Raw genomic sequence first — 12,657 nt, forward strand, 5'->3', positions numbered from 1 at the left:
GAGCCTGGGGTAAGGGGTCAGAGGATGACGATGGTGGTTCTCACCATTTTGTCATGCAGAGAGACCCCGTGCTTGGAAACCACCCACAAGACTTGAGCACCTCTGGTCAGCTGATATGTTGATCCTGTGAACCGCTCCTCCAGCTGGGTCCCAACCTGGAAGGACCCTCAATTTAGGGACTCTGCTTCCTCGCTGTGTCCCATTCAGTCGGGCAGGCCCCTCCCCAAAGCTTAGGGTATACAGGACAGTGTTGTTGAGAGGTGGGTGACCTGGGATTCAGCTAGGGCTGGGGTAGGTGACCAGTATCTCAGAGGCAAAGCTGGAGCTGACCTTGTGGCTCGCAGCATGCGTCAGGATCAGGACTGTGGAAGTAGGTGCTTTACAACACCTCTGGACCCCAGGGGTCAGAAGACTCCAGCAAGTGTGTCTTTGAGCATCATCGGGATTGGAGAGTTAACCTCCTTTCCCACTGAGTATCCTCTACCAGGACACAAGGCAGGAAGGAGTTAAGAGACCAAATGAGTGACGGAAGTCAAATGGGGCAGTGGCAAGGGGTGGTGTGTACGAGAAGGAAGACATCAGACCATGTGATACTGGGATTTCCCAGAAGAGATGAGCAAGGATGTATTGAGATTGGAGGGACGGATGAAGTTCCAGGGTTCGGGGTCCTGTGATGGAGAGCAGTTACAATGCCCCCTAAAGAGCTGAGACCTCCCCTGGAGGATAATCTTTCTCAGAGAGGGACAATGATGGAAAAATGGCGCCCCTCTTCCCAGAGGTATTTGAGATGTGCAAAGAAATCCCCAAATACAAGTGGGCTTTAGTGGGCTCAAGACTACCTCACTGAAGATGAGGCTTAATACTTTTTTTTTTTTTCAAGACAGGGTTTCTCTGTGTGGCCCTGGCTGTCCTAGAACTTGCTCTTAAGACCAGGCTGGTCTCAAACTCACAGAGATCCTCCTGCCTCTGCCTTCCAAGTGCTAGGATTAAAAGCCTGTGCCACAGCCACTTGGTGAGGCTTAATACATTTAAAGATGGATATATCGTGGGAACTAAAATGCAAAATCTCCTTGCGTTTTTCAGTTCACACAGGAGTGTTCTCTCTCAGTTAAGGCAAGTAGCTGCTTCAGACTGTGTCCACACACTGAGGGCCGTCGGACCCCTGCCATATCCAGCAAGGCCTGGAAAGAGCTTTGATGGCAACAGATAGTTAGTGGCATTCTATAGAAGTCACTCAAGCTGCTTCAATGGAGGCTAGGGGCCAGGAAGGAAACAAAATGATCTGGAGACTGCTGTCACCCTTAGGAAGAGAGCAGTTAGTGTGAGACCTGAGTGCTCAACTTGGGTTCCCTTGGGAGTCTACTGATCAGCCTAGCACCCACCCCCAAGGAATCTCAGACTACTGGGGTGGAGCAGCAGTTTCTGGACGTGACAGAACTCATGGACCCCCAGCAGCTGTGGTTGCCTGTACAAGACCTGCACAAAACCACACCATCCAGCAGTAAATGGAGCAGAAGGAGTTTGTGAGCCCCCACACCTGATGCTGGGGGTGGGGAGATGGCTCGGCAGTTAAGAGTACTTGTTGCTCTTGCAGATGACCTGGATGTGGTTCCTAGTATAGACATGGTGGTTCACAACCCTCCACAACTCCAGTTTTAGGGGATCAGTGTCTTCTGCTGAACTCCATGAGCACCAGGACACACACACACAGGCAAACATTCTCATACATTAAAAAAAAAAAAAGAGTAAGTGATGGCTGCTGACTTGGGCTAAGGTGGCAGAGAACAGAGGCATGGCATGACTGAAACAGAGTCTGGGTATGTCAAGAAGTCAGTGTCTAGCTATGAGGACTGTGCCCAGGTCGCAGCTGACTGTGGGGAACGAGTTATCCTCAGGTGAAGCTTGCGGATGGCAGGCAATGCCCAGTGCAGTTCACAGGGCCAGGGAGCCGGCACCCAGGCCCTCAGGCCCTCGCAGAGGTGTTTTGGGGAATGGGTTGGGAACAAAATTGCTTCTGGGTACAATGCAGACACCAGCCTCCATGTGTTAGCAGGGAGAACTGTTGTCCCAGCTTCTGCTGATGGGTCAAAAAGATCTCAAATCTGCATCAGAGCTGAGGGACCAGGTGCATGGAACAGAACAGTGGGTGAGGGAAGTTTCTGGAAGGCTGAAAGGTAGTTGACCAGCAAGAGGTGGCTGAGATGCAGCCCATGAACAGTACCCTCTGCCTTCAATGGACATCAAGGGACAGAGAGTGGTTGCTTATGGACATCTCTTCCCCCCCTCCCCCCGAGCATAGACTAGCACAGGATTGGTGTATACCTTGTCCATCTTCAGAGTCCGATAGCTTCTTTGGTTGGGGAAAGACATGAGACTTCAAACACCAAGACAGTCACTTAAAAAATATTTTTAAGGCTGTGCAAATGGCACTGCTCATCGGGTTAAGGGCCTGCAAGGCAAGTCAAGGGTCCAAGTTTGGATCTGCAGCTCCCAAGTAAAAAAGCCAGGGTGTGGCCATTTGTGCCTGCAATTCTAGCACTTGGAGCATAAGACAGAAAGATCTAGGTGAATGGGGTGGCTCACCAGCCAGACTGTCTAGTCAGTCGACATGCTCCAGTTTCAGTGGAAGAGCTGGCCTCTAAATAATCTTAAATAAAATAAATATGGAAAGCAATAGAGGATGATAATGGACAGTGACCTCTGACCCACACATACTCATGCAATTGCTCCTGCATCAGTGAGCTAGCGCTCTCTCTCTCTCTCTCTCTCTCTCTCTCTCTCTCTCTCTTGCTATTAGACTAGGCTGGCTAACCAGCAAGCGCCTCGGGGGGGGGGGGGGTCCTCCTGACTCTGCCATATCAGCATTGGGATTACAAGTAAGCAACATTTTACAGGGGTACTGGGGATTCAACTCAGCTAGGTCCTCACACACGCACAGCAGGCACATTACCAACAAAGTTGTCATCCTCCAGACACTCCCCCGTGTGTCTACATCCTTAATTAGCAGTTCTCAAAACAATCTGCCCCCATCCCCCTCAGTTTCCCAAGACCATCTCAGGGGAATCCCAAGGTCAAAATGTCTCCATAATAACATGTAGTCTTTGCTTGCCCCTTTCACTCTCGCTGTCAGCACACAGAGTTTCCCAGAGGCTATGTGACCTAATATGGCAAGGGATTAGGGGCAGAAGTGAACGTGAGAATCAGCTGTCTTCTGTTAATCCAGACACTAAAGAGAGATTTGCAAACACATAAAATAATGCTGGCTTTGTGATGAATGTACTTGCTTTAGGAAATTAAGCGCTCTCTCTCTCTCTCTCTCTCTCTCTCTCTCTCTCTCTCTCTCTCTGTGTGTGTGTGTGTGTGTGTGTGTGTGTGTGTGTGTGTGTGTGTAGAGGTCTGAAAGCAATCTGGAGAGTTATCCTCAGGAACATTGATCATCTCCTTTGAAACAGAATCCAGAGCTCACTGATAAGGTTAGGCTGGCTGGCCAGGGAGCCTCAGGGAGTCTCCTGTCTCTATTTCTCCAGCACTGAGATTGCAAGCGTGCATTTGCCATGTACAGCATTTTCATGCGGTTTCTGCGGATCAAGCTCAGACCATATCCTCTCAGTCTCAAGGCAGATGCTTTACCAACTAAGTCATCCTTACAGCCCCCCTATTTTCATAAAAATGTTTTGCTGTTACAAGATGCTATTTTAAGTATATTAAGTGAATAAGCAATTTTCAAAATAGTTTCAGTGCTAGATCTTAACGTGGGATTAATCTACAGATAGGAGCCACATAAACACATTGGGATCTCCAGTCATTTATAAGAATGTAACTGTGCAATGCATCTTAAGGGAAGCCTTTATCCTAGCTGAGGTCAGAAACCCCCTGATGCTAGTCCTCCAAAGGGCTGGCTGAAGCCTCATGGTTAGAGTCTTCAAAGTTCTGACAGGTTTGCTTAATGAAAAATGATGAGAGAGGAAGCCTCTTTTGAAGCCAACTCAAGTGAACATTCCACCACACAGACACAGGAGGGCGCTCCTACCAACCAGCTGATTTCTTGCCGCACTTGAAACAACGTTGCTGACAGGCACTTTAGTTTTATTTACTACATTAACAAAGAAAGATGTATCTCTTGTCCACGGTGATGTATTTTCAATTTCTCGTGTCCATCTATTATTAATCAATCCCATGCAGGCCTCCTGGTTTGAGGTCCTCCATTCCTTAGTCACAACTTAATGGTCCCTTAGGTGATGTCCCGTAGGAAGGGCAGGGCATGAAGCACTTATCGCTGTTTCTGGAGGTGGTTGCTGACCTTGGATTCTGTAGAGGACAGAGGGATCTTTCCTTTCATTAGGTGCAGTAGTCTAGTTAACCACTTCCAGCTCTGGCACATGGCACACTTGTCTGTGAAAATTTGCAAAACTGTCTAGAAGGTGGCTTTTTCTTTCTGTCCCATCACTAGAGTGCCTTATATTCTATGTCATCCACAGGAAATAACCATATCTAGTGTTCAGCGGGAGAGTTAGGGCAGGGGTAGCAGCTGGGGGCCCTGGCTGGGTTGGTGCCTACCTTTTATTAAAGGTCTTTCCCAAAACATCACACCATGTTTTTGCCTCTGGGAGACACATCTTTTTATGTTTTGAAGGGAGTTCTTCATGGCCACTGAGCTGCTAAGGACTAAGGAGGCCCTGGCCATGGCATGACTGTAGTCAGCTATGACACTAGAGTCTGAGTACCTATGGAAGGTTCTTCTTTTCTCCTTTGGAATTGAAGACTGGGTGAATTACAGGTTTGTAATAGGTGTAGTCTGTCGTATGTCTTATGGTGGTTCTCCAACTTCCTTATGCTGCAGCCCTTGAATACAGTTCCTCATGTTGGGGTGACCACCAACCATAAAATGATCTTGATGCTCCATTACTGTAATTTTCCTACTGTTATGAATTGTGACGTTCCTCAAGGCGGCACAAGGTCTGTGTCCAGGAGCCCCAGAGGGCCGTTGCTGTGGCCTCAGTGGCTCCAGCTGGCACTTCAGTGACTGAAGTCTCCTAATCTGGGACTGACACATTTTCCCATGATCAGAGGTCCCTTAACTATGCTAATCAACCTAAGTAGGCAGACACAAGCTTACAGGCACTACTATATTCTTTTACAAGTCATTTTTCTTTTCTTTGATTTTTTTTTTTTTGAGACAGGGTTTCTCTGTGTAGCCCTGGCTCTCCTGGTTTTCACTCTGTAGACCAGGCTGGCCTTGAACTCACAGAGCCCTGCCAGCCTCTCCCTCCTGAGCGCTGGGATTAAATGTGTGTGCTGCCATCACCACCACCTATTACATGTCATTTTTAATATTGACATAAATAGAGTTTTGGAACGTAAGAGCTCATAGAGGCTTTGAAATGAGGGTCTCTTTTCACAAGGTCAGTTTAGTGAACCACATTGATAGTGGAGAGATCTCAGAGCATAGCGGCACATACCTGTAATCCCAGCACTCCGGATGCTAAGGCAGGAGGATCATGAGTTTGAGGCCGTCTTCGTCTACATTATAAGCCCTTGGTAATAGGGAAATTTACCAATACTGTGAATGTGCTACTTAGAGACCATTACACAAACAAGTTGGTACTAAAATACTGATATGAGTGACTATAGAAACTCAATCCCCAGGCTGTGACTGCCCCTGACTGACTTTCTCCTGACCCTCAAGACCAGGCAAGCTCCCCTCACTCCCCGCATTCTGCAAGTGTGCTAATTCTAAGAAGCCTCTGCCGTTGGCTAGTCCCAATGGTGTCACATCCAGGTTCATACCCAGACTCCAGGCACTCCTTAAAAGACAAGCTAGTTCTGGACTCAGATTTCCTGGGAAAGGCGGTGTCCTTATTAATTTGATATCACCTTGACCCAAACTAGAGTCATCTGAAAGAGGGGAAGCTCAGTTGAGAAAATGTCTCCCTAAGATCTAGCTGTAGGCATTTTCTTATTTGGTGATTGACGGGGGAGGCACAGCCCATCCCTGGGCTGGTGGTCCTGGATTCTATAAGAAAGCAGCCTGAGCAAGCCACGAGGAGCAAGCCAGTCAGCAACATCCCTCCATGATCTGTGCATCAGCTCCTACCTTTGGGTTTCCATACTGTTTGAATTGCTGTCCTGGCTTCCTTCAGTGATATCTTGCAATGTGGAATTGTAAGTCAGATAAACCCTTTCCTGCCAAGTTACTTTCTGGTCATGGTATTTCATAGTAACAATAGGAACCTTAACTAAGACAGGTGGAGTGATAGTTAATTGAGATGTTACTGTGTCTTCTAGTGTTTTCTTCTTCCCACGGTGGACAGGTAGCCAGCCCTCAGCTTGTTTTGCAAAGCAGGCGTGGTTTCTCTAATAAATGCCCAGGCTCACTGGAGAGAGGGTATTAACATCCAGCACTGTTGAGAGGGGCGTGGTGAGATGTTTTTCTTTTCCCTGACTGGAAAGGAGAATGCTGGAAGCTTGTCAGCCAATGGCATACTGGTGAGGCCCCAGGGCCACTTGGAACCTCGATCTCAGAGCCAGGCTTGCTAGATGATTCTGTACAAGGAGTGCCACACAAGAGCATAGACCCTCCTGGCCTGAAGGACATGAGTAAAGCCACCTCCACCAGCAGGCACTCAAACAACAAATGAACAGAGGAGGAGACTGGGACCCACAACCTTAAAGTTATTTTTGTTGCTACTTTGTAACTGTAATTTTGCTACTGTTATGAATTATACATAACTGTGTTTTGGATGGTTTTATGTGACCCCCTGTGGAAGGATTGTTTGATCCTCAAAGGGGTTGAGAACCACTGGTTGAGAACCACTGTTCTAGATGCTTCCAGCTAAACTTGACAGAGGAAGAGACACTGAGAGTCAGCTAAGCGTTGGCATGTAATGGTTCTCAGAATCCACAGTATCTACAGCCATGTATGGTGCTGGGCCATGTGCTGACCTTCTATCAAGGGAGAGAAAGGCCCAAAGGGGTCAGGGTTCAACCTCAAGGCTCTTACCTCCTCCGTTTTTTAAAAACGTTTGTGCATTTACTTAGAGAGAGCATGTTTGTTTACTTATTTACGTATGAGCACATGTTCGGTGGTTAGAGACTAGCTGACTCGTGGGAGTTCTTCTCTCCTTCTATGATATGGGTCCTGGGGAACAAACGGAGGTTACTAAACTGAAGGGTTACCTCCCGGGACCGTCTCCCCAGCCCCCCGCCTTGGCTGTGAGATAGATGTTCATTTATACTCAACTCACTTTTTTATTGCAAGTCTCGATAGCCAAACAAAATGGGGCCCTCCCCAGTTACTGGAGCCAGCTGCTCCCTTACTGGGCTGCAGCCTGCACCTGCGAGGACCTGAGGTATCATTTACAAGAAAAGCTACGCTTCTTCTGTAGCCCAGACTTGAGAATGGGTTTTCCTTTTCTCTTCCTGAGAGTCAGTACGTAAGATTTCCCTGGCTCTCAGCTGCTGGGACTCCTCCAAGCTCTAGATAAGCGATTTAAAAGTCACTCTTTCGAGACTATTTCTTGAGACCCTTCTCTGTCCCATCCATAGGCTCAGGGGGGAAAATCATGGTCGAAAAAGATAAAAAAATGCCTTGAAGGCTCCCTTTACACAGTCTACACGGGCCAGCTCCACTAATCCCCTGCAGCTGTCCCTTCTCAAGAGAGCCAGGCCTCCCTTTGGCCCTGCCTACCCTGAGATTTTCAGCTGCTCCCTTCTCTATCCACACGGGTCCATTTTATGTTTTCTTTCCTGTGGCCCCCCCAGTAGTGGTCCTTCACACACATCTCCTGCCCTTGCTTTAAAGGATGTACAACCCCTGATAGAAAGCAATTGCCGTGGGTCTGGACTGGGGATGTCAGCTAAAGCTTCAAGGATCTGAAGGTTGTAAGAGGTAGAAGATATGGTCCTGGGGGACAAACTGTGGTTGCTAACCTGCGGGTAACCTCCCAAGAGGCTGTTTTAGGTTCCATTGGTAGCATTAAGCCAACAAGGATGGAAAGGCCAGTTTAACTCTATAATGCTTCACCACATCCAAATACCACAAACAGGCAAACCTCACAGCCTGCATGCTCTTGCCTGTACAGAAGGGCTCAACCTCAACTGAACCCTAAGAACTAAACAGGAGAGAGGGTACAATTTCTGACCCCAGCCACAAATGCTTCAATTCCCTGAAGGGGAGATCTTCCTTCCTTTCATCTTTTTCCCTTCTCCCTTCCTCCGACCCTTCCTGCCTTCTCTCTTTCATCACCAGAAAGGACACTAGAGAACCATGGTATAATGTAACCATTGTTCTTGGGGTAAACGGTAACGCATTAAGTATAAAGAATTATGTTCAAATGCGTCTGAACTGTGTCCCCAGAGTTAATGGGATTTTTAAGGGCTTGGGGCACAGGGGAGGAAGTGCCTGGAAGTAATAGGGTAGAATGATGATCCTATGCCTTAAGTATTGCTTTCCCTGGGGTAGCTGGTAATTACTGGGAAAGCATGTTGCTCTGAGCGACCATGTGCTCAAGAACTCAGTGAATTGTCTTATGGTTTAGACTTGAAATGTCCCCAGAGGCTCATACGCATGAACCTTTCGTCCCCTGCTGATCACACCTTTTGGGAAAGGGAGGGTAGCTGGTAGGGGCCAATGGGGCTGGCTTTTGAGGATTACAGCCCAGCCCCACTTCCTGCCTATACTCTCTCTGCTTCCAAATCCTCTGTGATATAACAAGCACACCCTATGCTCCCACTGTCACCGTGCCTTCCTACCACAATGGACCAGAACCCCTGAACCATGAGCCAAAATAAACTCTTCTTTCCGTGCTTCTGTTAGGCATGTGGTTAGAGCAATAAGAAAGTTAACCAATACAGGCCCCTTTTAGGAGACTCCCAGTAAGAGTTGATAAATCAAATCCGTAGTCCATGGGGACCTTATGTGGGCACTGACTTCAGGGTCCCCCCTTTTCATGCATATGTGTGTGGTGTATGTGCACGTGAGCTTAATGTGCTTATGTTTGTGGAGGTCCAAGACTGATGTTAGGAATCTTATTCAATCTTCTTTGTTCTCTGATAAGCATAAGTGTGCCTCAGTCAAATCTAGAGTTCCCCAATACAGCTAGGTTCACTAGCGATCTTGCTCCTGGGATCTCCTGTCTCTGCCTTCCAATGTGGGAATTACAGGCTAGTTGACACATCTACCTAGCATTTACATGGATCCTGGGGATTTGAACTCTGGTCTTTTTGCTTGTTGCTGAAAACACTTTAACCCCTGAGCCATTTCCCTATATATATATAACCATATGTATAACCATACCCATTCACCTATCCACATCACTAAACACACATAGGAAATTCCTCTCACAATTATGAATGAACAAAATCTTTTCTGGGCTCCATGGTCCAAGGGGACCCTAAGGTTCTGTCTTGGTTCCACAGATACCAGCAAAGAGAGCTGCCTGCTGTGGGGAAAAGCCATTTATTGAGGGTGCTTCAGCTCTGCCCCCAGCACATGAACTAATCAGGATACATATCTACATAAAGTAGTAAAAGGTCCCAGGTGTCCAGAGATCCCAGTCCCCACATTCCTTAGGGTGGTCAGAGACCTACCCTCAGGCCAGGCACAGGAGTGGGAGTCTAGTGTCTTTGCTCATCGAACTGTACAAGGACAGCTATCTCTCAGTGAGGTGATGAAGCCAGTGCTCTCAGTTCTCCTAGCCTAGATGTCCGTTGACCTGGGCCATTGGTAGTAGTATAGTTGGTAAAATATTCTGGATACTAATTTGAAGGAGCTTTTGAGGCCAACATGATGGCAAGTGCTTTTCATCCCAGCACTTGGAAGGCAGAAGCAGGCCAATCTCTGTGAGTTCCAGTAAAGCCAGAGCTCTGTAAAGAGAGGCTGTCTCAAACAAACAAACAAACAAACAAACAAACAAACACTGTAGTGGAGGTGTTTTGGGGCAAGACTTTGAAATTAGTGGACTCGAAAAAAAGAACGCAGTTTTCCCACCATGGACTGTGTTCTGGAACTATCCTACTACCAATGTCCCTGTTCCAACTGAAGTCAGGAAGTAGGAAGAAATGACTACTCTTGCTTTTTCCTTTTTTAAAAAATAATTTTATCCTTATTATTAATGTGTGTGTGTGTGCATATGTCTGTGTGTTAGTATGTGCACGAGAATGCCTGAGGGGGCCAGATGGGAACATTGGATCCCCTGTAGCTGGAGTTACAGCGAGTTGTGAGCCCTCTGAGGTAGGTGGTGAGGCCAAACTCAGGACCTCTGGAAGAGCAGAAAGATATGTTAGCTGCTGAGCTAGCCATATTTTCTTCTTCTTCTTCTTCTTCTTCTTCTTCTTCTTCTTCTTCTTCTTCTTCTTCTTCTTCTTCTTCTTCTTCTTCTTCTTCTTCTTCTTTTTTTTGGTTCTTTTTTTCGGAGCTGGGGACCGAACCCAGGGCCTTGCGCTTGCTAGACAAGCGCTCTACCACTGGCTAAATCCCCAACCCTTATTTTCTTCTTTTAAAGCAATCCGGAATTGCAGCCTGTGGAATGGCGTTGCTCACAGTTAAGGTCTCCCCAGTTGAATTAACCTGATCTGGAATAGAACACCCTCACTCCTACACTGCACAGGCGTGCCCAGAGGCTTTGTCTATTAGTAGGTCCTGTCAAGTTGATAACATTGACCTTTACATCAGGTTTCATAATTGCATGGGCATGTACTTTTAAAGACGTCTCTTTATATATACATATCCTTTGGTTCTGTGTCATTGGAATACGCTGGGGTTTCTCTGATCCACCTATGTGCTAGTGCACTTCCATATCAGATCCAGACAGTGGGTTTCATAGTCAACCATCAGGCGGAGGATGTGTGTAATCTATCACTGTTAGGGGATGGTTGCATTTCAAAAAAGGGGGAGGGAGCAAGCCCAAATTTGCTTTATATGTCTTACATTGGCTAGAAAGCTTCTACTTTTGTACTAGGTATTACAGTATTTCCCTCACATGTTGGAACAAGGCAGCATAGCCTGTGGAATTGTGGGGCACATCTCTGCTCCTTTATGACTTTAGGACATGACCTACCCTCAGATTCTTCAGCTGCTTTGAATTCCAGGGCTACGAAGACCAAAAATAGCGCCAAGTAATCAGGACTGAGTGAGCTAGGGAGGCGAGCACTTACCTTTGGGTCATAATCAGTACAAATAATGACGGCAAGACAGAGCTAGACACAACGGTGGCAGGACTTCTCTACTCTACACCCAGCTCCATGGAGTTACAAAGCTCGGTGTCAACTCACAGCACCAGCTGAGGGAGGTGGAGCATGTGCCAATATACACGAATCCAGAGGGTGCCTCGTACTTGCTTGGGAATTCAAGGCCTGCCACATTTCAGGAGCTATGACAGCTATCTATTTGAAACCTTCCAACAGTAGGAGAAACTTCATCAGAGACTCAGACTACAGCAAGGAGAAGGCACTGATGGGCCCGGCTAGAGGGACCCAATATGCTCGACACTGATGTACTTCTTTGGCCTGAGGGTCAAGCTGAGGATCCCCGAGTTTGAAGACAGGTGACAGTCTAAACTGTAGAGCACATCATACTCATTTGGAGGGCTCACTGGAAAAATCAAATTTCTGGGTCTTACCTCAGGATTTGTAAGCAAGGAGCTCTGAAGTAGATATGAAGAATGTTCCTGTCTAGAAAGTTCCAGGGTGGGGCTGATGCTACTTTTATTAGGTACTAACTAAATATCTCAACTTGAAAACAGAAATGGGCTGTTTGGGTTTCAGAAGTTTTAACTCATCGTCATTCGGCTCCATTGATTTGGGGCCTCTGTTGAGACACTGCGTCATGGGGTGTGGGGGATGTGGGAAGAGGGTGCTCATTTCACGGTGAGTGGGAAGGGAGAGAGACAGAGGCTTGAGCCCTAACTGTTCCTCCAAGCACATACTCTCAATGATCTGCCTTTCATTAGGCCCGCCCCTTAAATGTTCTAATACCTTCTGATAATGTAACGAGCTGGAGGTCAGACCTTTACGACACAGACATTTACCATGTCCTTTAAAGACTACAGATACTTGGGCTTCTCTACCAACACCTAAGACCAGTGCACTCTACATGGAGCCTGGCACCTCTGCTTTGAAATGCCTTTCAGGTTGCTTTGAGCTTTGATTTGAGAAACACATCCTAGATGTATGGTTTTTCATGTTTAAATCTACACGTTGGGGTGGTATATGCATGTGCATGTGTATGTGTACATTTGTGTGTACACATATGTATGCACATGTGGAGACCAGGGATCAACATCAGGTGTCATCCTGGATCACTCTCCACCTTATTTTAAAATGTTTATTTTATATGAATGAGCATTGTCTTAGTAAGGGTTTCTGTTGATGTGATAAACACTGTGACCGAAAAACAAACAAACAAACAACAACAAACCAAAAACACTGTGACCAAAAGCAAGTTGGGACAGGATTCATTTGGCTTACACTTCCAGATCATAGTCCGTCACTGAAGCATGGCAGGGCGGGAACCTGGAGGCAAGGGCTGATGCAGAAGTGACAGAGGGGGTGGGGGTGCTGCTTCTTGGCCCGCTCATCATGGCTTGCTCAGCCACCAAGCCTAGGGATGGCACCACTCACAATGGGCTGGGCCCTCCCCCATCAAATCACTAGAAAATA

The sequence above is a fragment of the Rattus norvegicus genome, chromosome 6 (genome assembly GCF_021556685.1).
Source record: "Rattus norvegicus strain SHRSP/BbbUtx chromosome 6, alternate assembly SHRSP_T2T, whole genome shotgun sequence".
Classification (NCBI taxonomy): Eukaryota; Metazoa; Chordata; class Mammalia; order Rodentia; family Muridae; genus Rattus; species Rattus norvegicus.